At 43.6% G+C, this 26,240-nt stretch overlaps 1 protein-coding gene across 1 annotated transcript in view; it reads left to right on the top strand.

Moving 5' to 3' along the window:
* The first annotated feature begins 496 nt into the window (after positions 1–496).
* Positions 497–26,240, top strand: part of RAP1B (RAP1B, member of RAS oncogene family) — a 103,784-nt gene continuing 78,040 nt past the window's right edge. Inside the window, exon 1 of the mRNA XM_040344040.1 lies at positions 497–630. The gene's annotated coding sequence lies outside the window, so the exon portion shown is untranslated. The remainder of the gene's footprint in view (positions 631–26,240) is intronic.

Raw genomic sequence — 26,240 nt, 5'->3', positions numbered from 1 at the left:
TGCACTAATTAACACTGAAAACAACAATTGTAGGTACTTTTTTTTGCAGTGTCAGTAAAAATCTAGCTCCGTCAGTAAATTTAATAATTGTTTGTCAGTAAAAAAATTGTAAATCTTGGCGTCCTGACAGTAAATTTCACTTTGGAGGGATTGACAACATTGGATGTGACAGGAAACACCCCCCCCCCCCCAATGGGACCCAGGTAACAAAAAAACACCAATGCTTTTATTTTATTCAAAACAAAAAGAAAAAAAAAAACTTTTGGCCTCCAATGCACGGTTCTGCTTTTATTCTTTTTTTTACCTAAACCCCAAATCTCGTTCTTTTAGCTTTGAAAGGAAGAAGATGAGAGCTGCAAGCAGCCCCACCCCTCAGGGTGAAAGGGTTAAGTTTGCCGACACTCCCGAGCGCGCCCCCTCCTCTCTGCCTATGTGGCGCGCACCGGGAGCGCGCACAGCAAGGGACGGGTCACCTCTCCGTAGCAGAGCCGCGGGAACGCGCACGGGCCAATCGAGACGCGGTGACGTCACGGGGAGAGAGCTGGAGCCTCACCCAGGTTGGGCTGGTGGCGCTGTGTGTCCCGAACGGAGGAGGACAAGCGGGAGGCGGCGGGGCCCATTGAGGAGAGGGTGAGTGGACTGAAGGGATGCCTGTACACGGACAGAGCCCGCCGGGGGTGGGTGAGGGGGGCCACCACAGGGTGGTGAATGGAGGGGCTGGGCCCAGGCACTGGGCTGCCTGCTGAGGAGATGTTCTCCTTCCCACCCAGGGAACTCTTTGTGGGTGCAGGGAGACACAATGGGTAGACATGACAGGGCTGTGGACATGGAGGGGCTGGGCAGTGGTGGAAGCAATTGTCTGCATACTTGCAGTGTTGGTCATTGCATTGCTCTGTGTGTGAGGGAGATAGGAGAGAGAGAGCTGAGGGGCAGCACCTGGGCAGTCCTGTCATCTGCAGTGTGCCTTTGTGACAAGGAACCCTCAGCTGATGCCACCACCACCACAATGGTCTGTATAGGGTGAGTCTGGCTTGCAGGGTCAGTGAAGGTGAGCCGGGCAACTTTAGGGCTGGGATGCCAAGCCAGAAACAAGAAGCAGCTGCTAATTATGGCTTCTTCCCCCTTGCTTGTAGTCTCCCTCCTGTTAAAGTTCCTCTAAATGGAAAGATGTCTTCTGCTGCAGGAACTGATGCAGGCACTGGGGGACCCGAAGCACCGATTGGCTCAGGCAACCCAGCCCTGACATTGCTCCATTAACTGCTTCAGTGCCCGGGGCTCTGTCACTGCATTGGTTGGTATGAACACAAGGACCAATACCAGCTGATGAGCAACTTTGACTGCAGACTAAATCCACAAAAGCAGGATAAGGATCTGGGTTTAAAGCAAAGTGACAGTTATTGTTAGTTGAGTCTAATGTAAAAACGACAGTCGCGTGGAGCTTTAGTCAGAAAATGAAGTCCTGCTAGATCACTTCAGGCTGGCCCCTTTTGCAGGTATAGCTGTGTACTATACTGTTTAAAATTCAGTGATGCACATGCTCGGTTGCTCTCATTTTTAGGCACTACTGAGTTTGTAGAGGTTGATCTGCTGACAGCCTTAGACCTCATTCACACGAGGCGTACTCCGTTGCTACAGAGTCCGCCTGCCCCCGCCAGCTCAGCGGGAGATCAGTCCGCAGATCTCCGCTGAGCCGACGGATGACAAGCTCCTCTCTGCTCACTGAGCGGTCTGAGCGAACAGCATGTCCGTTTTCATCAGATCTTACCCGATCCGCCATGGACGGATGGGGACGTGCCCCCATACGTCTGTTTTTAGCGGATCGGATAGGGTCGGATGTCAGCGGACATGTCTCCGCTGACATCCGACGCTCCATAGGGATGCATGAAGCGGCCGTTCAGGACCGCCGTCAAAACTGAAAGGCGGAGCCGAATGAAATGTCAATGAGGCCTAAAAGTGGAAATAAATTAGATCTCTTTATATAAAAAAAAAAAAAACACATGCCGATACTTACCTGCTCTGTAATAGTTTTGCACAGAGTAGCCCTGTTCCTCCTCATCTGGTGTCCCCCTGCTGGCACTCCAGGCCCCTCATCGGGTGCCCCCACAGAAAGCCTCTTTCCTTGGGGCACCCGTGTGGGCTCGGTCCCGAGTCCCGCCGCTGCGTCCATTGACACAGACAGTGGGGCGCCTTGGGGCTTTAGAACCACTTTAAACCCTCCTATACTTTACAGCAGTGGTTCCCAGCCCTGTCCTCGGGTACCTCCAACGGGCCGTGTTTGCAGGTTTTCCTTTATCTTGCACAGGTGCTTTAAAACAGAGTCGATGGCTTAGTATTTTGGACAGCTATTTTATCTAAGAGAAATTCCCAAAACATGGCCTGTTGTGGGTACTTGAGGACTGGGCGGTGAACCACTGCTTTACAGCCAAGGAATCTGCTTCTGTTTGATCTGCAACTGCCATGGTGCTGCACTTGTGATCAGTTATGACACCAGCCATTTGATAGTTTGACTGGTTGATGACGCAAGCAAATGTGACAGTTGGCAATCCTGGCATTCCAGGAATGTAACTGTTTTTTTGAAACCATTAAATCGATGTGTTCAGTTCCGTTTTATAATTTACTGGTGTTCAGGGACTCTGATCTTCAGCAAAATGGCAGCCTCCAGCAAGAAGAATCATGAACAATGCTGAAGACAATTCAGCCCTGGTTCACACCGGTGCGACTTTGAAATTGCGCTACTTCAGCGCAATGTCAAAGCAGAACATCAGTCTGATTTTCATTGTGACTTCATTTAACAGAAGTCTATGCGAGTGACCATGAAATCTGAAAAGTCGTGCAGGAACCTCTCTTGTAATCGCTGCGTCATGAACAGTTCCGTTGCCGGCAATGGGGTGCGATTTGGAACGGTCAAATCGCATGACAAGTCGCACCGGTGTGAATGGGGACTTACAGCACACGCTAGTTTTGGTGACATCATTTTTAATGTGAGGTGTATGTTCCTTGCTTAAGAACATTATTTGTTATCAAGTTGTTATGGGTAAAGTTCCGTTTTAAACAAAAGCTTCTTATTTTTGGCCTTCTGACCGACTTGTCAGAAGAAACATTAGATGTGGAACATCAAATCGTATTTTACAAGGATTCTTTCCATACTTTAGATCTGTTCAATGCAGCAAAGAGAAGTGTGGATACGGTTTGCCTATTTGAAGAGATTGTCATTGGTTTCATAATGTACACTGGTTGTAATGTACAGTTGCACGTAATTACTCTTTGCTTTTTTTTTTTTTTTTTAATCCGTGATTTTGCTGTTTTTCCAGCAGAGCCTAAGACTGGCCATACATTATACCATTTTTTCTTTAGATTTACCAAAACTATATAATATGAGGTCCAACTAAACATTTTCAATGTGTATGTAATCAGGAAGGCCTTTGCACTACATCTAAAGGCTTAAAGCGGGTCATACAGTCCTTCCCTTCCTGATGAACCAGACAGAATTCGCTCAGTGGGTGGCAACGATGGCTGCCTACCTTCTAAAAGAAAAAGAAAATCATAGGAGCTGAACAGAAAATTGTCAGCCAAACAGTGTCTGCATCCAATCGGATACAGCCACTGCTTGGGTAAATTGACAGCTGTCAAACCACAACAGCCACAGTGGGAGATCAATCCATCTGCACTGTGTAGTGTGGATAGGGGAATCTGTTTTATTTTTCCCATCTAGCTTCTGGCCAGCCCTGGTACACACGTTAAAGTGGTTGTAAAGCAGGGATCTTCAAACTACGTCCCTCCAGCTGTTGCGGAACCACACGTCCCATTAAGGCATTGTACAATTTTGACATTCACAGACATGGCTAGGCATGATGGGAATTGTAGTTCTTGAGCAACCGGAGGGCCATAGTTTGGTGACCCCTGTTGTAAAGTATCTTTTATTTTTTTTAAAACACTAAACATATCATACTTGCCTCCACTGTGCAGCAAATTTTGCACAGTGTGGCCCCGATCTTCGTCTTCTGGGGTCCCACGGCGGCTCTTGCAGCTCCCCCCTTGGAGAAGCTCTCTTCCCAGGGGGTTGCCTTGCGAGCGTGCTCCTGAGTCCAGCGTTTGCGTCCAGACACGAATGCCAGACTCGGCCCCGCCCCCCGTGTCATTGATTGACAGCAGCGGGAGCCAATGGCTGCGCTGCTATCTATCCAATCTAGAGTTGGGAACCCGTTAAGAGGGACGGTGGGGGATGTACCAATGGAAATTCGGGGCTCAGGTAAGTGAAACGGGGGGGCCGTGACTGCAAGGCGTTTTTTCACCTTAATGTATAGGATGCGTTAAGGTGAAAAAACACAAAGCTTTACAACAACCTTTTTTTTTTTTTTTATTATTTAACTCAACAGGCAGAACAAAAAAAACACTGAGGAGCTTACTGTACTAACTATGCAATGTGTGGACATTTTCAGAGGCTGCCTGTTTATTCCTATGGAATCGGTCCCTCTATAGCTGAGGCAGCGAGATGTCGCTCCCATCCCTAGTGATGCAATAAAGGTTCATCAGCGTTCAGGCCAATAACAGTGCGACATCTCGCTGTGTGGCTACAGAGGGAGCGATTCCATAGGAACAGACAGGCAGGCTCTTTAGTGATCCTGCCACTAACAATTTGTCTCGCCCATCTGACATGAGCCTAAATCTTGTTTTAGTGAAATGAGCTTCACCTAAACTCTGCACAGGAAGAGGTTTCTGTGCAGAAATGCCTCCTCCCCCCCCCCCCCCCCTCTGTGGCCTGCAAAGGGAAGGAAGAGACTCTGCACTGCAAAGATATTGTTTCTGTTGGTTTTACCAAGAGCTCGAGTGCTTGAGAAATGTAAGCCATATTTTCTTCATTTAGTAGTCTTCTCTACATGTGTGCCCAGTCTTTACGTATTGCCCTAATTTGAGTTTGTAAGAAATCGCTCATTTGCTAAATGGAGGCAGGGATAGCCGTTGGAAACAACATTTTGTTTAAAAGATGAATCTCATTGTTTAATTTGTGTAATGAGGAAATGTGTTTAGTTGTGTTGTCTATTTGGTAAAGTAAACCTGTCACAAGTGCAGTATGTGGGCTGCCATTGGTGACTGCCTTGTGAAAATGGTGCATGACCGAGTGTTATGCCGATCATTTCTTTCTGAGTCACTGATGTGAATCAAATATGACAGAAAAGTCAGGTCAATGACTAAAAAGCATGCAAAGGAAGTGCATTGATGTGGAAACCTTGTCTTCTGCAAATGACCATTAAATCCATTGAACTGCTAGCCATCACCATTTTTTTTCTGCGATTGTCCCTCTAATTTTGGTGATGGCGTAGCTTTAATTTGAAACACACTCACCAAAAGTGTAGCTTTGAAGACATGAGTGATCTGTTGCACAGGGCACTCAACGTTGTGCTTCTTCCTAGAGAATGAAACCTGACTGGTATAGAGAAGAATTTTCAATTTTGCTCCAGTTTTCTAGCGCAGGTTAAAGTATGCAAACTTGCTTCCAAATGGTTGTTGTGGGCATTGCGTTCCTTAAAAGGAGTTGTAAAGGAAATTTTTTTTTTGCTGAAATGACTGTTTACAGGGTATAGAGACATAATAGTTAACTGATTCCTTTTAAAAATGATTAAAAATAGATTAAATTCAATCATATCATGTGCCTGCAGGTTAGTTTCGTTTTTGCATGTTGCTTCCTGTCTCACTGCTGTACAGAGCCAGAGAGCCCATACAGGGCAGTGATGGTTTGTAAAACAAAACTGATTGGTGCTGAGGGGTTTTAGACACACAGTAATCACACCTCCTTGATTAGTGACCACAGAGAGAAAGCTCCCATTACTGTGGTTATCAGGAAACAGACAACCAGGAAGTGTCCAGAACAGAGAGGAATTACAGCAACATCAGAGCAAAAACGAACAATGAGGACATGAAACCAGGACTGCAGTAAGGTAAAGGAAGCTATTTAGCTAAAAAAAAAAAAAAATTCCTTTAGTGACCCTTTAAAGTACAATTCCAGCCTAGACTTAACTAGTCTTAAAAAAAATTCCCTCCCCCTCATAACACAATTGCTTAACTAATCTTTGTAATAAAGATGTGCACTCACTGGCCACCTTTCTAGTACCGGGTTGCCTTCAGAGCTGCCTTAATTCTTCATGGCATAGATTGAACAAGGTGTTGGAAACATTCCTCAGATATTTGGGTCCGTATTGACATGATGGCATCACGCAGTTGCTGCAGATTTGTTGGCTGCATATCTATGATGCGAATCTCCCGTTCCACCATCCCAAAGGTGATCTATTGGATTGAGATCTGGTGACTGTGGAGGCAACTGGAGTACAGTGAACTCATTGTCATGTTTGAGATGATTTGAGCTTTGTGACAGTGCATCGTCCTGCTGGAAGGAGCCATCAGAAGATGGGTAGCCTGTAGTCATAAAGGCATGGACGACATGGTCAGCAACATTACTCGGGTAGGCCGTGGCATTTAAACGATGCTTAATTGGTACTAAGGGGCCCAAAGTGTGCCAAGAAAACATCCCCCACACCATTACACCACCAGCCTGATCCGTTGGTATAAGGCAGGATGGATCCCTGCTTTCATGTTTACGCCAAATTCTGACCCAACATCTTAATGTCGCAGCTGAAACTAGGCACCGTTGTTACAATCTTCCATTGTCCCATTTTGTTAAGCCTGTGCAAATAGTAGCCTCGGTTTCCTGTTCTTAGGAGACAGGAGTGGCACCCAGTGTTGTCTTCTGCTGCTGTAGCCCATCTGCTTCAGGGTTCATTGTGTCTTCAGAGATTGTATTCTACATACCTTGGTTGCAATGAGTAGTAATTTAGGTCACTGTTACCTTTCTATCATCTTGAATCAGTCTGTCCCTACTCCTCTTGCCTATTTTCAGCCTGTTGCAGTCTGGTCACATGATCTGGGTCCCCAGTGTCAATCAGCAGTGGCTGCAGGGGAGAGCAGGGAATGCCGACAATGACTGGGACATGGGATATGTCACATCGCTGCTCCCAGCCATTTTCAAGTGCTCTCTTTTCTCCTCTGCAGTTGCCATTGGCTAATGTCGAGGATCACGTGCCTGGAGTGGGCTGCAAATATTACATTTTTTTTTTTTTTTTACATGGGTTAGTCAGCATTGCAAGGAAGGACCATTTTTAAACCTAGTTGGGTTTAGGCTGGAATTCTACTTTATGTTCAGATGCTAAAATAGTTGCTTGGCAGATGTTTCTGACCCCTGCCAAATGCCCCCTGAACATTGTGTGCATTCACACCTGGGCATTTTGTAGCTCAAAGACCCTCAACAATGAAATTCCCCTGCATTTCAATGGCCCCTGTTGATGCTCGAATCTGAACAGGGGCCTTGAAATGAATGGAATTTTGCTGGTCGAGTGTCTTCGAGCTTCGAAACGAAGGTGTAAATGCAGCCTTAGGGCCTGTTCACAATGCTGCACAGCACTGTCGGACACACTTTAAAGTGTGTTGCATTAAGGAAACACATTAAGTTGAATGGACTGCCTAACTCACAAAAAAGACTACTTGCACCTTTTTTATAACGCAGCAAAGTACAATAGATTAACGTATGTTGCCACACGCTCTGCCATGCACACCAGTTGGCAAGGTTGTGCAGATAGCTGCAGCACAATGTTTTGAACATGCCCTCAAACAAATTGGGCTACTGAAAGTGATACTAAAAGCTTAATTATTTATTTGATTATGCTCTGTGCGAGATTTTTTGCACAGAGCATCAACAGGGGCCATTGAAATGCAGGGGAATTTCATTGTTGAGGGTCTTTGAGCATAATCTTCAAAGTAACAACGTATTCCTGCGGTGGGCGGTCTGTAGGTGGTAAATGCCGGGAATGCATTAAGGTAAAGAATGTCTTGGCTTTACAACCACTTTAGCAATTTCCCCATCTACACCTGTTTAACAAGGTGTATGGTGGATTCCCTCTGTCAGGAAAAATTGTATTGTAATGGCGGCACTGTCACAATACACTGATCAGCAGTTGCAGCTGATTGGCTGCAGCCACCAATTGGGGAACGTTTTCCAATATGTCCCTTTGACAGAAGACGATCAAACATTTTTCAGTTTATATTTTGTTGAATAGATATCTTGTAGATTTGTCAGGGAGTGTTGTTATTTGATGTAAACCTCCCTGCTTAACAGCTGTTGAGATATAATATACCTTATATTTGAGAAGATTTCAGTGTGTTGCTGTAATTCAATATTGCTCAGGATGTTTGTATTTCATTATGTTGCAAAACTCTGGCAGAGACAGAGCAAAATATTTTTAAAGTAGTATGAAAGTGTAAACGGTTTTTACCTAAAGCATTCTTTGCATCAAGGTAAAAAAAAATTAACACCCCACTACCTGTCCTACTTTCTGTCCCTAAACAGCGCTGGTCACCGCACTTCCTTGTTTCACAGGAGAAACTGAGGCCAGCTAAGCCATAGGCTACTGTTGCCATCAAATTCCTGTGAGGAGGAAGCAGGGGCGTGCCTTTCCAGTGCTTTGTGTCTTTGAGGAGACATGACTCAGCGTAGGACCCAACAGGGGCACATATGCTTTAGCACCCGGTTTGCTTCAGGAGTCACGCCAACGAGGGGAGGAGCCTACAGCGCCAGCCGGAACTGCTAGAAGAGGACACAAGCAATGTGTCTATGCAATATTGTTGCAGGTAGGTAAGTGTTAACTTTTTTTTTTTTAACTGCTTTCATCATGCCCAACAATAAAATATTCTATTGTTCATTGTGTGTCAAAGATCAAATACGTACTGGGTTTCCTATTTGCATAATAAAATATACCCTTTCCTTTCCTGTAACTCTTTTTTTTTATATATAATATAATTTTGCTTTCATGGTAACAGCTTTTTAAAATTCCTTATACTGTGTTGTAAAGCAGCTGCAACCTCCTCACTGCCTTTTAAAGAGGATTGAAACTGTCGCTCTGCTTGCATTGATTTTTTATTTTTTTTTACATCCATGATACTGTTTTCACTTTGAAGTTGACAGTGTACTAGTTAAAGTGATTCTAAAGTCAGAAGTTTTTATCTTAAAGCGGATGTGCCATGAAAAAAAATATTAAAAGCCAGCAGCTACAAATACTGCAGCTGCGGACTTTAAATATTAGGGCACTTACCTGTCCTGGAGTCCAGCGCCGTCCACAGCAGAGGACGAGCGATCTTTGGTCACTCTGCTGCTCCCCCCGCCATCCTCAGTGAGGGAACCAAGAAGTGAAGCGCTTTGGCTTCACTACCCGGTTCCCTACGGCTCATGCGCGAGTTGCGCCGCGCCGCTGATTGGCTCCCGCTGTGTTCCCAGAGCACAACGGGGGGAGGATGGGAGGTGACGTTCTGCCCGCAGTTTACCCGAAACTGTGTGGCCGGAAGTGGGTTCAAATACCTGTCTTTAGACGGGTATCTACACCCCCCTTCCCCCCTGAAAAGTGTCAAATGTGACACCGGAGGGGGGGAAGGTTCCGATCAGTGTGAGTTCCACTTTAGGGTGGAGCTCCGCTTTAATGCATTCTATGCAATTGATTAAAAAAAACACCTGTGTGCAGCAGCCCCCCTAATGCTTACCTGAGCCCCATCTCGATCCAGTGATGTTGCACGAGAGCCTCTGCTGTCCGGGAGAGAGAGGGATTGGGCCTGAGCCGCTGCTCTGTTTCTGAATGGTGCCCCCATAGCAAGGGACTTGCTGTAGGGACACTCAGCAGGATGGGGGGGGGGGGTACAGGAGTGCCAGTAGGGGACCCGAGAAGAGAAGGATCTGGGCTGCTTTGTGCAAAACCACTGCACAGAGCAGTTAAGTATATGTTTATTTTTAAACAAAAAAATAATTTTACTTTAGTATCCCTTTTTATATATACTCCTAAGGGCTCTTGTACGCAGGCTGACTTGAACCTGTTCAGCATTATCGCCCATATATTTCCCCTGCTCGGATAGCCCAGGTGCAGCATACAGCCCGTCATTGGCCTGAACGGCTACGTGCTGCTGTAATCGTGTATTTTGAGCATTAATCCATGGGGGCATACATTTGGACTGCTCAGTGCACTGTCCTGTTGCAGCAACTGTAGGCCTGTCGTAGTTTTACAGACTGCCGGTAGCAGGACTGGATGGTGCCCTCCACCTGCATCTAAACCAGGGATCTTCAAACTTCGGCCCTCCAGCTGTGGTCGAACTACACTTCCCATGAGGCATTGTAAAACTGACTAGGCATGATGGGAATTGTAGTTCCTGAACTGGAGGGCCATAGTTTGAAGACCCCTGATTTAAACGGCCGAGTCCTATACATCAGGTAATAAAAAAAACGGGTTATTTACGAAAAGTCAAATCCACTTTGCAATACAAGTTCAATTGATGGTGCAGTCGTTCTGAGGGGGCCATTGCAAGGAAAATAAAAAAACAGCATTTAAGCTTGCAGATGATTGGATGATAAAATCAGCAGAGCCTCCCCTCATTTCAGATCTTCCCCTCAGATCTACAGCGACTGCACTTCCAAGTGCACTTGTAGTGCAAAGTGGATTTGCCTTTAGTAAATCAACCCCATAGTGTGCATAAGACCTTAGTATGTGACTAAAGCGCACAGCAGATGCATTAACAGGTTAGAAAAGTATGTGCAGGAGAGCCCCAACACTACTGGAAAGTGTCAGAGCTTTGAGAATAGCCCACATAAGTAAGGTTTAAGAAGCTGGTGCATGAATGTATAGGCACATCTTGGTGCCTGCAACAAGTTTTTTTCTTTGGTGTGACGAGTCTCTTTATACTCCTGACCTCCTCCTGAAAATGTTAGTTGCTGACTGTCATGCCAGCTTTTTTTTTTTTGCTTCAATACTTTGAGTCACTGACCAGTAGGGTTGTACCGATACTAGTATCGTCACTGATACCGAGCATTTGCATGAGTACTTGTGCAAATGCTCCGGTGCTTGACCCAATACTTGTACAGCCTCAGATGATCAGTGTGGCATTGGGGGGATTTACAAGCCCCGATCTCCCTGTATAGCTTTTTTTGACAGCCGCTTCTCCTTCTCCTGCGGCTGTCAGGGAGACCGGTGCTTATAACTGCCCGCACGATCACCTCCGGCTGTCCCCTTCTGTGCTCCCCATGTCGCCACCCGGGGTCGCCCTGTGTCTTCTCCAACTCTGTGTCCTCCTCTGGTCCCCCCATGTCCTGGATCTTTCAGGATGGAGAGCCGAGGAAGGAGCCAGTAAATGTCATTTACCAACTCCTTCCTTTTCAGAATGCACAATCAGTGATCACTGACCATTTGTAACTGATTATTGTAAGCTGTGTTTATGATGCTTTAGTTTATGAATGGAGAGGAGCCTCTGTGTCCTGTGCATTATTATTATTTAGATACTTGAATAGCGCCGTCAATTTACGCAGCGCTTTACATCTACATTGTACATTCACATCGGTCCCTACCCTCAAGGAGCTTACAATCTAAGGTCCCTAACTCACATTCATATACTAGGGCCAATTTTTAGACGGAAGCCAATTAACCTATCAGCATGTCTTTGGAGTTCATCTTCAATGCAGCTGAGGCTGCAGAGAAAGGGGCTGTGGAATCTCTATCCTCGGTCCCTTTCCCAAAGGGGAGATATTAGGGGCCTGTTTAGACCCCTTATATCTCCCCAATATTGGTGGCACTGTCATGTGACACAAAAAGTAGCGCTATTGGCAAGTACTAAAGTGGTATCGGTGCAACCTTACTGACCAGGAACAAGTATGAAGACATTTCCTGACTTTTCTGGTGTGCACATATTTTATTCCGATTAGTGATGTAGAAAGTCTCATGACAGGTTTGCTTTGAGTAGTGAAGCAAAAAATAGATGCATTTTTAAAATTCCAGTGCCCAAACTTTGCCAAAAACAGCGCTGTGTCTTAGGCTGGCCATACACGGTACAAATGTATTTCCTGCAACCACGGGTCTTCTCCTAGTGGGGAGCGTTCAGGGGAAGCTGTCCCTCCCGAGAGAAGACAGTGATTATTGCTGGCGGCTATAGCAGCCACTAGCGATAATTGCAAGAGAGTCCGGCAGGCTGGTTGTGTCCAAGTTGATCGATCCATCATAAAGTCCAATGGGCAAAAAATTGTAGTGTAAGTTCACATCACGTGAGTGAAATATTTAATGAAATAATATTATTAAATTCCATACACAACGTGACTAGCAAATATAGAATCCTCCACCAGTGAAATGGATAATCCATTTCACTGGTGGAGGATTCTATATTTGCTAGTCACGTTGTGTATGGAATTTAATAATATTTTTTCATTAAATATTTCACTCACGTGATGTGAACTTACACTACAATTTTTTGCCCATTGGACTTTATGGACATTATTTATATCAATTTATTTTTTACTCACTTATGGTTTAGCGCAACTGATTTTTTCTTCTTTTATGTACATTGTGTGTATATCACAATTTTTGTTGCAGCTCACTTATTCTTTGTTTGTTTAGTTAGTTAGCGGCGGCGCAGTATCATATTTTTCCTTGATCGATCCATCAGCTTGGTACATTCAGCCTGCCCATTAACGGTTCGAGTCTCGGCCAGTTCCTGCTGAACCGGATGAGATTCTAACTGTGTATGGCCTTGCCTTAGGTGCTGTCTCCCTCAGACTGGATTCTCTGTGATGCAGTACCGATCATCTTCCTTGTTGCATGAACTCGCACCCGGAAGGTGAAGGGTGTCAAGGACCTGCCTTATAATATATGTATATGTATATATGTATGACTGCTGACATATTTTAAATTACAAGTCCCCCTAGTCCCTTAGAGGGAATGCAATCCAAAAAAGAGAACCAGGAAGTTGCGCTCACTGATATGGTCGGACCAGGGGTGCGGTGAGTTCAAGAGGAACTATAGTCATGAGTGACTATAGTAATATGAGTGAAGAGCCATGTTTTAATGTAATTTATCTTTTAGTTTGTTAAAGTTTGCAAAACTTTTTATGATACGTAATTGTTGATGCATCTGTAAGCAACCATATATGCTAATTGCATATGCAGGCTCCGCAACCTGCTTAGTAGTGCAGGCTGCGATTGTGCCTTACTAATCCTCTTATGTGCAAATCTACCTAACAGGATCTGTCTGATTGCAAATAAGACTTTGCAGTCGCTTCACACTGCTCCTGGTAGCCAATTTCGCTGACTGTGGCTGTCCAGCCTTTAGTTCACATGAACTTGAGGCAAGAAATAAAAAATGTGATTCTAATGATAATGCCTTTATCAATTTGTATGGTGTGTGAATTTTAGTGAGTAAACATGTGAAGACTGGTAATATATACAGTTGTGCTGTGCTCATAAGTTTACATACCCTTGGCAGAATTTGATTTCTTGGCCATTTTTCAAAAAATTTGAATGATAACACAAAAACTATATTATAGGCTTACCTATAGGTTAAAGCAAAAGATGGAAGTCCTCTTTTTTTTTTTTTTTTTTAAAGTGTAACTAAAAAGGAAATAAAACGGAAGAGAGTGAGAAGGTGGGTTATTGCAGAAGAGACATACTATATGTGTCTCTTGCAATAAAATGTGTCACTTTGCAGTCTTCTTTATAATAAATGCATAGGTTACATTTTTGGCATGGTCCCAGTGTGCCGAGATGCTTAAACTTCTGTGCAAGGGAGAAGATGCTGACATGGGACCTTGCAGAAGGCAGATCTTTGTAACAGAGGTGAGCATTAATGGCTTTAGTTCTGCTTTAAGATCGGTTTTTAAAATCCCCAACTAAAGCCGAATGTTACTTTTAAATCAGGGTTTGACAAATTTGCTTGGAATCTAGGAGCCAGCTAAAAGAGTTAGGAGCCAAAAAACGCACCCCGTCCTGCCAAGCTCGCACGCAGAAGCGAACGCATACGTGAATAGTGCCTGCATAAGTAAGCGGTATTCAAACCACAGATATCGCCGCGATTGGTAGAGCGAGAGCAATAATTCTAGCCCTAGACCTCCTCTGTAACTCAAAACCTGCAACCTGTAGAATTTTTTGAACGTCGCCTATGGAGATTTTAAAGGGTAAAAGTTTGTCGCCATTCCACGAGCGGACGCAATTTTGAAGCGTAACATGTTGGGTATCAATTTACTCAGCGTAACATTATCTTTCACAATATAAAAAAAAATTGGGCTAACTTTACTGTTGTCTTATTTTTTAATTAAAAAAAGTGTATTTTTTCCCAAAAAAAGTGCGCTTGTAAGACCGCTGCGCAAATACGGTGTGACAAAGTATTGCAACGACCACCATTTTATTTTCTAGGGTGTTAGAATAAAAAATATATATATTTATAATGTTTGGGTGTTCTAATTAGAGGGAAGGAGATGGCAGTGAAAAAACACATTAGAACTGCTGTTCTTTGCTACTTGTAATGTAACATTTAATGCCAACGGCCACCACAAGATGGCCACTCCTAGATTTCTTCTGCAGGCCTCCGCTTCCTTCTGTGAAAGCCGCGGCCTCAATTACCGGCCGGCCGGTAATTAAGGCAGCGGCTTTGCGGCCTTCTGATGGCCTCAGCTTCCTTCTGTAAAGGCCGCGGCCTCAATTACCGGTGGGCCCGCCGCGATCGCGCTCTGCGTCAGCCGGTAATTGAGGCCGCGGCTTTGCGGCCTTCTGAAGCCGTAAGCTTCCCCAGGCGCCAGGTCACAATTTCTTGTGGCAATTCTGAAAGCTCTGCAAATGCTTAGTAAAAGTTTGCAATTCCCACTCCTTTTCATATAAGCTGACTGAATAATACAGTGGTCTCGCCAGTCTGATAGTCCACCCATGGCTTGGATTTCCGCTAACTCAGTTGGAATTAGTCGACGTTTGAGCCATCTATGGATGCCCTAAGATCACATGGTAGGAGATTTGCTAAAACTGCTGCTCGCAGAACCTGGTGCAGCCGTGCATAGTGACCAATTGGCTTCTAACTTCAGCTTGTTCAATTAAGTTTTGACAATAAAAATCTAGAAGTTGATTGGTTACTATTCACAGCTGCACCAGATTCTGTGTGCACCAGTTTAAGTCCACGTTCACATTGGGCCCATTTGGCATGTGATTTGACATCGCATCCAAATCGGTGGCTATTTCCAGCAATGGCACCATCCGAATCGATGTGAAGCCGACTTTATGGCGCCGCATCTATTCCCAAAAGTAGTTCCTGTACTACTTTTGGCAACTTCGGGGGCGATTTAAATAGAAATGTTTGCTGGAACCTGCACAGATGTCTGTCAAATAGCCCCCTGAATTCGGACTGCATTGCTGGTTTGAAATAGTGAGATTTCTAACCTCTTTTACGCAAATATTTCATTAAGACCATAGCTTTTTTTTAATACATAGCATCATACGACCTCTTTAATTACATTTGCCATGATTACAAGCTTTATACTCATCCAATAGTCTACCATTATTACGCTCTCTGGCTACACAGCTGGTCATAGAGATTTTTTATTTATTTTTGTTCAGTTCACGAAAAAAATCTAATTTCTCCATCCATCTTCTGTTGCTTTTATTGTATTCCATCAGCCATCTCTAGCAGCTATGAGAATACCCAAATAGCAGACTACATGTGATTGGATGCAGCCATTTAGTTGACAATCTCCTGTCTGGCGCCTTTGATTTTTCAGTGGAGGGATCTGTGATTGGTTAGAGGTGATAGTGCTACCAGCTTAAATTTGCATATTGTATGGCCAGACTAGGGACAGGCCATGTGCTCCCACAGACATACTTGTTATATATATATAAAAAAAAAGTCTTGTGCGCAAACCTGAGCTTTTTCATGTAGTCATATCTTCTAATTGCTACACCATATTTCTCTATCTCGCCTCTTGGCGTGCACGCTGGCTTAGGTATCAGTTTCTGGGATTGTTGCATGTAAGCAATCCTGCTATTGAATTGATTTTGGCGCTTCTGTGTGTGGTCACACCTCCTGTGTTCACTCCACTATACAGGGAGTGCAGAATTATTAGGCAAATGAGTATTTTGACCACATCATCCTCTTTATGCATGTTGTCTTACTCCAAGCTGTATAGGCTTGAAAGCCTACTACCAATTAAGCATATTAGGTGATGTGCATCTCTGTAATGAGAAGGGGTGTGGTCTAATGACAGCAACACCCTATATCAGGTGTGCATAATTATTAGGCAACTTCCTTTCCATTGGCAAAATGGGTCAAAAGAAGGACTTGACAGGCTCAGAAAAGTCAAAAATAGTGAGATATCTTGCAGAGGGATGCAGCACTCTTAAAATTGCAAAGCTTCTGAAGCGTGATCATCAAACAATCAAGCGTTTCATTCAAAATAGTCAACAGGGTCGAAAGAAGCGTGTGGAAAAACCAAGGCGCAAAATAACTGCCCATGAACTGAGAAAAGTCAAGCGTGCAGCTGCCAAGATGCCACTTGCCACCAGTTTGGCTATATTTCAGAGCTGCAACATCACTGGGGTGCCCAAAAGCACAAGGTGTGCAATACTCAGAGACATGGCCAAGGTAAGAAAGGCTGAAAGACGACCACCACTGAACAAGACACACAAGCTGAAACGTCATGACTGGGCCAAGAAATATCTCAAGACTGATTTTTCTAAGGTTTTATGGACTGATGAAATGAGAGTGAGTCTTGATGGGCCAGATGGAAGAGCCCGTGGCTGGATTGGTAAAGGGCAGGGAGCTCCAGTCCGACTCAGACGCCAGCAAGGTGGTGGTGGAGTACTGGTTTGGGCTGGTATCATCAAAGATGAGCTTGTGGGGTGTTTTCGGGTTGAGGATGGAGTCAAGCTCAACTCCCAGTCCTACTGCCAGTTTCTGGAAGACACCTTCTTCAAGCAGTGGTACAGGAAGAAGTCTGCATCCTTCAAGAAAAACATGATTTTCATGCAGGACAATGCTCCATCACACGCGTCCAAGTACTCCACAGCGTGGCTAGCAAGAAAGGGTATAAAAGAAGAAGAACTAATGACATGGCATCCTTGTTCACCTGATCTGAACCCCATTGAGAACCTGTGGTCCATCATCAAATGTGAGATTTACAAGGAGGGAAAACAGTACACCTCTCTGAACAGTGTCTGGGAGGCTGTGGTTGCTGCTGCACGCAATGTTGATGGTGAACAGATCAAAACACTGACAGAATCCATGCATGGCAGGCTTTTGAGTGTCCTTGCAAAGAAAGGTGGCTATATTGGTCACTGATGTTTTTGTTTTGTTTTTGAATGCCAGAAATGTATATTTGTGAATGTTGAGATGTTATATTGGTTTCACTGGTAAAAATAAATAATTGAAATGGGTATATATTTTTTTTTTAAGTTGCCTAATAATTATGCACAGTAATAGTCACCTGCACACACAGATATCCCCCTAAAATAGCTAAAACTAAAAACAAACTAAAAACTACTTCCAAAAATATTCAGCTTTGATATTAATGAGTTGTTTGGGTTCATTGAGAACATGGTTGTTGTTCAATAATAAAATTAATCCTCAAAAATACAACTTGCCTAATAATTCTGCACTCCCTGTATCTAAGGCTTCATGTACACGGGACATTTTTACAACCTCTCCTGAACAATTTAATTTGACAGATAGTAACCACATTTAAAATGTTAGTTTTGCCACATCTGCATTTAGAAGTGTTTCTAAAAAAAAATCCTGTATACAAAACGTGGGTTACCACGTTTAGGAGCTTTTGGCGCTTGAACCCATTTTTTGCGTTCCAAAAAAGGCTCTAAACCCAACTGCCTAGAAACAACTAAACGACCCTGTGTATCACCCTGGGATAAGATAACATAGAGGAGAGTTCAGGGGCAGTTAAAAAAAATGTCCAACTGCACCTGAACGTCCGTTTACTGCAGCAACGGACATGAGGCTTTACAGTTTATCACACCTTAGATGAGGTGGCTGCATTAGTTTCCTTTTTCAACCTTCTGTTCCTTTTTCTTCTGGTAATCCTCTTTATAACACACTGATTGACTATGCTTATTTCTTTACTGTATCATTGGAGGGAGCAATGTTATTAAACTGAAAGAACAAAAACGAATGCAGCCAACGCATCGAAGGACTGGTAAGCTGAAATGTATTACATTTTTATTCTTTGCATTTTACCTGGGAGGTAAAAAACAAATTACCTTCCAGTGATTGTGGCATTTCCAGGAGTACACTTCCTCAATGGAAGAAACCACAGCCCAGGCTAAGGTGCCCAGAAATCTGACATCTCCTGGAAGTGCCAGATACAAAAGATTTTTCCAGTGGCAAAGACAGCAGGAAAGGAGAGTATTGAAAACATTCTTACTCAATGGACACATGTATTTTAGTGTCTTTTGTAATCCAATTTTTTTTAGTTTTGGATAGTGATGAGGTTTTTTTGTATTGCTTTCTGTGAGGATGCTGGAGAGAGTCGCTCTCTGTATACCTTGCAATGTCACCGGAACTACATGCGAGGAAAGGTTCAAAATCAGAACAGGAATAGAGTGAAAATGATCCAATGGGGAAAAGAAAATTCACCTTATTTTGGATAGATTTCCTCTGTCACATTTAACCCAAACTTCAAATTCTACCTTGAGATGTAATATTTCATTTGATTATGTGAGCTGTCTGTTTTGTATAAAAAGTAATGTTGTGGTTGCAAATACCTGATGATCTGCCAGTTCAAGTGACAACATTATGGTCGGTGATCTTCACTGCTCTGTGTTGCTACGCAGTCTGCATATGCTCCTGAATTTCTTATATTCGCATTAACAAGCCGCTCCACATGACACACTGACTTCATGCAGACCAGATCTAGGATTGTGATTGACAGTGGAGCATAGACTCATCTCTACGCTGGTTGTCCTTGTGTGGGTGGAGCTCCAGAGATCACGTGATCCATTTTTGACACAAACTCATGAAAGTGATGCTTGCATGTTTTTTTTTTGTTTCCAATTTTTTTTTATTTACTTTTGGGACCATTTTAATGGATTACTTGCCCTTTGGAGCCCCGCCCACATATTCAGCAATGACTGACAGCAGAGCATTGACTCATTGCTTCGCAGTTTATCATTGATGAATGTGCAAATATGTGGTCAGAGATCACATGATCTATTAAAAACCGCTCCAAATGTAAATAACATTCGAAACAAAATACATGAAAGCGAGTTTGCTTCACATAATGTTTATATTGTAAGCAGTTCTTAATGGATCACATGATCTCCAGTGCTCCGCCCGCATATTCTCATATTGATCAATGATAAACTGCGGCATGATGAGTCAATGCTCCGCTGTGATCCGCTCTGAAAAAAGGGATTTACAAATTTTATATTTCACAAATCTATTAACTGGATTGAATATTCCATAAACTGCATATTGTTTAAAGCATATGCATGTGGATTTAATGGCACTTTAATGTTTTATCTGCAGGACAGAAAGTGAAGCCTCTCAAATAAGACACAGATGGCAAAAATACCTGACAAAGGTTTAACCATTCGGTGCTCTATCCAAAAGAAAAAAGAAAGTTTTGGCTTGACACTTTTAAATGGTGGGCGGAAAGGATAGAATAGAAAACTGTCAAAATGATATATTCTGTCAGATTTGCTGTTATCCCATTGGGGAGATTTCCCATTACTTTTGATCCTTTGTCACCTGGACATGTGTTATAGAAACAGCGGTATTCAGTCAGGGAGAGCTTGATCTTCATAGAGCAGCAGGGATTTTCAGTCTGTTGCCCATCATTTCCTCCTTACTGTATGAGATTATTGTATCTTCTCAGTTCTTATGGTCCCTGTTTTAGAACACGCATCTCCTCTGAGAACAGGAAATGGGGGAGGGGGGGCAAGTTATGTTCCACAGTACTTAAAAAAAAAAAAAAATCCTACTACTGCATGAACTCTCATGCAGTTTTATTTATAGCGATATTGTGCAATTGTTCCCTATATATTTAGGCTGCCAGATAGTGCTAGAATTTTTTTTTTCAATGCCATGCTTATGAGTTATTCAAAATTCTCTGGGTATTTTGTTGAGGTCTTATCCATGGGATTGCTTTCATAGTAGGTCCTTTTTTTTGTGGGCTACAACTTTGTAATGTGCTAAAGATGAGTATGCTTTTTTACATCCAAAGAAAAGAGTATGAGTATGGCAAAGCTCTATAAGCCATATTTCTCCTGCAAGTCATAAAAGTGCATTTAATTCTGTGACCCAGATTCAGCCGATAGCGGGCTGAACAGAGAGTGGTGACTGACGGCGCAGACCTCAGAACTGAGCAATGGGCAGCTGCAGCATCACATTTTTTCCACAGCCATCTAGGTGAGTATAGATATTCATATAATTTTTTCTCACTTCTTTTAATGAGTACTCTGGGGGGGGAATCGAAACTACCCCTACAGTGGGGTTCCCCTCTTGAACATGGTTAAAAAAATGTTTTTTGTCTGTGGTACCTTTTATTAAAAAGCAGTGTTACATTATTTTATCCATTGCTCTTGCTGGTTTCCTCCTCTCCGTGCAACCTGTCCACTGAAGCCCCTTCTCTTTAGCTCTCTGCTGGTCACCCCATCACATACAATGCAGGACCATCATTCCTACATTGAGTTTGGCCATGCTGAGGGTCTACCCACGTCCTGGAGCATGTAAGGGAAGAGGAGAGCATTTGCTGCTGAGAGGAGAAAGGGATACAGCCCATTTCACACTGGCACAGTCTGCCAGCGAATCCGCCTGCTCAGCAGGGGATCTCTCAGCTGATTCCCCCTGAGCAGGCAGAAAACTGATCCGCTCTGCTGAAGCTATCAATATTGCCTAGGTGAACTGAACTGGCAGTGTCTGCAGTCATCCATGCACATGGCTTAACTGACAGACTGGTCATATTTGTGGGCAGCTGTAGAGTGGCCACAAGTAATTTGTGCCCCTAACCCTTATATTTGTCAAGTATTAAAACCCCTTATGGTACATTTTAGTATGTACCACTCTTTGTTCTCCTTTCTTTCCCTTTTATCTCTATCCCAATTTCTTCTCCCCCCCACCCCCTCACTATGTCTCTGACTTTGTGGCGTCTCGTAGCAGTGACACCTCTACCGAAATCAGGAGATAGGGTCTCCCCCAGCCCCTCCCACTCCACATTTCTCACCAGTCAGCTGACCACTAATCTCTGCCCCCCCAGCCATGTCATGAACTGAATGGGCGGCTGCAAAGAGGCTGAGTGGGCGGCCGTGGGCTCCAGGGACTGCCCTACTGGGTGGCTGCAAAAGAGGTGCAGGCTTCAGGAACAGCCCAGGATTTGGTGACCCCTGGCAATTCATCATTTGACCCCCGAGAGGGTCCCGACCCCCAGGTTGAGAACCACTGGTCTAGATCTTCCTTCTGCACACCTCTATATACTTTTATATTGGTCAAGGTACCTTAAAGCGGAGTTCTACACAAAAGTGGAACATCTGCTCATTGTACTCCTGTCTTTAACAGGTATGCTTTCCCCACTTCCGAGAGCCTCAGCCGCGGGTATTGACATCAAGGCTGGGGCTCCCTCCTCCTCCCCCTGTCGCCGGGCTAGTAGGAGAAAGGAGCGGAGCCTCTCGCATGCGCAGTAGGACTCCCGGTGTGAAGCCGTAAGGATACATTACTGGGTTCCCTTGCTCGCAATGGAGGCGGCAGCACCCGACAGCTGATGAAAACATCGCTGGTTCCAGGACAGGTAAGTGTCCGATTATTAAAGCGGGGGTTCCGCGGGAATACGTTTTTTTTACAGGTTATTCTCCTGCTGTTACCATAGCAAATCGGGTACTCACCAGTCCTAATATTGCAGCCGCCAGCATTCTCTTTTCCCAGCAAAAGATAATTTATAAAAATGATAGATGGACGTTTCCATCTTGATTGTGGGCACTCTGAAGCCCACCAGGATTTCCTTCCAGGATGTGGTGAATGCTGATGTCCCAGCATTCACCGATCTATCCCGCGCATGCGCAGTGTTGACGGCGAGCCGCACCGTCAACACTGCACAGTTGCAATCGAAACGGCCGGCATCCTGAAAAGGACACGCCCCGTTGTGACGATATACAACAGATCGTGTAAAATCACGCGAGAATTCCTCTGCTGCTGGGCAAAAGAATCTTCTCTTGGTCAGCGTCACGAGACACTGCTGAGTAATCCCAGGAATCAATGCGGCGATCACAGACGAAGCGACACGCCCAGTCCCGCGGGATCCATACCAGGAAGTGCCTGGTTCAAGAGACAGAAAAAAGGTATGCAATCGTTTTTAAATTTTTTGCACAGCGAACTTTGAATAGATAGACTGAACCCTTGTGTTTAACGATAAGTTATAAATTAGGGTGAACCCCCGCTTTAAAAGTCATGCTGCTGGCTTTTAATTTTTGCAGTGGTGGGCGTCCGGACCTCCGCTTTATGCAGATTCCAGAATTCAGGACTTTTTTATGCCTGGCAGCACAGTGAATTGATTTTCTCTTCTACATGCATTTTTCTTATGATGGAATATGTGACAAGATTCACAGCACTGTATCCAGTGTGAAAAAAGTATTTGATCCCCTGGTGATTTTGCCCGTTTTTTTCCCACTGCAAAAGAAATTATCAGTCTATAATTTTAGAGGTAGGTTTATTTTAACAGTGAGAGACAGAATAACAACAAAAAAAATCCAGAAAAAGGCATTTAAAAAAAAAAGTTATAAATTGATTTGCATTTTAATGAGTGAAATAAGTATTTTGACCCTTTGGCAAAACATAACTTGGTACTTTGTGGCAAAATCCCTGTTGGCAATCGGAGGTCTAACGTTTCTTGTAGTTGGCTACCAGGTTTTCACACATCTCAGGAGGGATTTTGTACAACTCCTCTTTGCAGATCCTCTACAAGTCATTAGGGCTGACATTTGGCAATTTGAAACTTCAGTTCCCTCCACATATATTTTCTATGAGATTAAGGGCTGGAGACTTGCTAGGCCACTCCAGGACCTTAATGTGCATCTTCTTGAGCCACTCCTTTGTTGCCCTGGCCTTGTGTTTTGGGTCATTGTCATTCTGGAATACCCATCCAGACCCATTTCCAATGCCCTGTCTGAGGGTAGGAGGCTCTCGCACAAGATTTGACAGTACATGGCCCTGTCCATCATCTTTTTGATACAGTGAAGTTGTCCTGTTCCCTTAGAAGAAAAACACCCCCAAAGCATAATGTTTCCACATCCATGTTTGACAGTGGGGATGGTGTTCTTGGGGTCAAAGGCAGCATTCCTCCTCCTCCAAACACAGGGAGTTGAGTTGATGCCAAAGAGCTTGATTTTGGTCTCATCTGACCAACACTTTCACCCAGTTCTTCTCTGAATCAATAAGATGTTCATTAGCAAACTTCAGACTGCTTTCTTGAGCAGGGGGGCCTTGTGGGTGCTGCAGGATTTCAGTCCTTCACGGCGTAGTGTTACCAAGTATTTTCTTGGTGACTATGGTCCCAGCTGCCATGAGGTCATTGACCAGATTCTCTGGGCTGATTCCTCAACATTCTCATGATCATTGAAACACCACTAGGTGAGATCTTGCATGGAGCCCCAGATCGATGGAGATGGACAGTTATTTTGTTTCTACGATTTGTGAATAATCGTGCCAATCGTTGTCACCTTCTCACCAAGCTTCTTGCCGATGGTCTTGTAGCCCATTCCAGCCTTGTGTAGGTCTACAATCTTGTCCCTGACATCTTTGGACAGCTCTTTGGTCTTGGCCCATGGTGGAGAGATTGGAATCTGATTGATTGCTTCTGTGGACAGGTGTCTTTTATACAGACCACAAGCTGAGATTAGGAGCACTCCCTTTAAGAGTGTCCCTAATCTCAACTCGTTGCCTGTATAGAAGATACCTGGGAGCCAGAAATCTTGATTGATGGGGGATCAAAAACATATTTCACTCATTAAAATGCAATTCAATTTATAACCTTTTAGAAATGTGTTTTTTCTAGATATTTTTGTTCTGTCTGTTAAAATTAACCGACCATTAAAATTATAGTCTGGTCGTTTCTTTGTCAGTCGCCAAACGTACAAAATCAGCAGGGGATCAAACACTTTTTTTTTTTTTTTCTCCCCTATCTGTAGCATATTTTTTTCATGTTGGGTTTTGTCTTTTTCATGGTAGTTGTCAGATCACACTTATTTTCTTGTTGCAAATATAGTAACGCACAGAAAATGTGCATTTGTCAGATATACACTTTCATGTGTTGTCCCTGAATAGGATTGTCATCTCTTTAGAACTTGTCAAAACCACATATACAGTATGCTCCCTAAATTGCCTATTTCTTCAAGATCATATTGGTAGAACATCCATGTTGTGTAAAACAGGAATGTTCTATCACTGTTACTCAATTGTTAATTGAAATGATCGTAGCAAGTGCTCAGGGAGTGTATCTTGATCTATAAGTGCCATTTATTGTGATTCTGTAAAGTTTTTAATCCTTGGAAGCTCAAATTGCTAGTCCTTTTTTTTTTTTTCTAAATATGTTTTGTCTTCTGTACAATATATGCTTTTATTTCTTAGGAATGTTAAAGGGGAGAATACTTAGAATTTCTGGGAAATTAGCATGTCATGAAGTAAGTGTGTGTGTGTGTGAGAGCTTGGGGTGAACAGTGAGGGCCTTTAAAGATGTGGAATTTGGGATTTGGCTGTGCATGACCATATACGGCAGGGTCAGTCGTCTTAACCCAGTAAGAGCTGAAGCAGCATGTGCATCATGTTAATGGGATTTTCTTATTGCTTAAGGAACCTTTTCGGCAAGCTTACAAGGTTGTTTTTTGTTTTTGTACGGCAAAACTAATTATTAAATTAAAATCACATAAAGGGTAACGGGCCTTTCACACGGTCGTTCAATTTGTGTCCGTAATTCTTCAGACTGAACCACAATGCATGCCGGGCGGGTGGATGTAAACAGATGTATGTCCACATATAGCCACTTAAACGGAGTAAAGATGTAGGCCAAAAAATTCTATTACCACCTAGTATCCCTTAGAAAATGAATTTATATTTTTTATCTGCCTTCGTTAGGAGACTCAGCCAGCAGTAGATTCTGACAGAGAAGTTTGAGATAGACATGCACTTTAAATTAGTGCAAATAACTATTATAAACCTCAAAATATTGTTTTCTGCAAAGCCACTAGATAAATTATCCAGTATGTATTTAATGTGGGACTAAAGTCGCACACTGCTAGCGGGCAAAATCATTGGCAGAGCAGACATGCAATGTCTCCTCTTCAAAAATAAATAAAAAATCCACCTACCTGCCTCTGTTGGGCATTCTCCAGCTCAGGTTTCATTGCAGGCACAGTCCCTGTGTGCTAGGATGCTGGTGACGTCATCCTACGCTGGCCATTAAGGATGATAAAAGATCAGTTTTAATGCCGCTTTAATAGTTTTTGTATGACTGCATGACTTTATTAAATTGTATGTCTGTGGTTGTCTGAAGTTGCACTTTAATAATTTATTATCATATACATATGAACATGGTGTGCAGTATATACTTAGGACGTTCTTTCAAAGTTCTTGGACAAAACTGACTAGGTTTACAAGCACCTTCATTTGACACCTTTTCTACTTTCATCCCAAAGGCTCAGTAGGTATCTCTTCAGATCAATGCATACTAGAACTGACAAGGAACGTCCCCTTTTTCTCATAAGCAGAAATATGCAGCCATATTCAGTAATTAGAGAGGGTGAATTGATACCTGATGTTTGAAACTTGATAAAGAAAATCTGCAAATATCCCCTGGTCTGCCAGCTGGCAGCCCTCTGAATAGATAGCAGCCTGCCACACTTGGAGAGAACCTTCTTTCCATACAGATGCCAGCTTTTATGTGAAAATGTAAGCAGAACGTTGGGCAAAAACTTTTGCTGGTGCTTTCCTACCTTAAAGCCGAGTTCCACCCAAAAGTGGAACTTCCACCTTAAGCACTCCTCACCCCCTTACATGCCACATTTGGCATGTCATTTTTATGGGGGGGAGTGGGGGCTTCGGTAGGAGTGTGACTTCCTGTCTTACTTCCTCCTTCCACCCAGGGACCGCCTCGGTGACTTCTCCTCTCGCCCCTCCCTCTAAGCCAGTGGTTCTCAACCTTCTAGTGCCGTGACCCCTTGATAACATTTCCCAAGTTGTGGAGACCCCTAACAGTAAAATTATTTGAGTAGCGTGGGTTGTCAGCACCCAACCCACGGACATTTAGCGCTCCCTGATCTCTTCCCCTCGTACATTATTAAAACCTCTTATGGTACATTTTAGGATGTACCACTCTCTTTGTTCTCCTTTTTTTCCCTTTCATCTCTCTCATTCCTAATTTCTTGTTTT

This window comes from Rana temporaria, chromosome 3 (genome assembly GCF_905171775.1).
Source record: "Rana temporaria chromosome 3, aRanTem1.1, whole genome shotgun sequence".
Taxonomy (NCBI): Eukaryota; Metazoa; Chordata; class Amphibia; order Anura; family Ranidae; genus Rana; species Rana temporaria.
The sequence above is the reverse complement of the archived record's forward strand: the minus strand, read 5'-3'. Positions and strand labels throughout refer to the sequence as shown.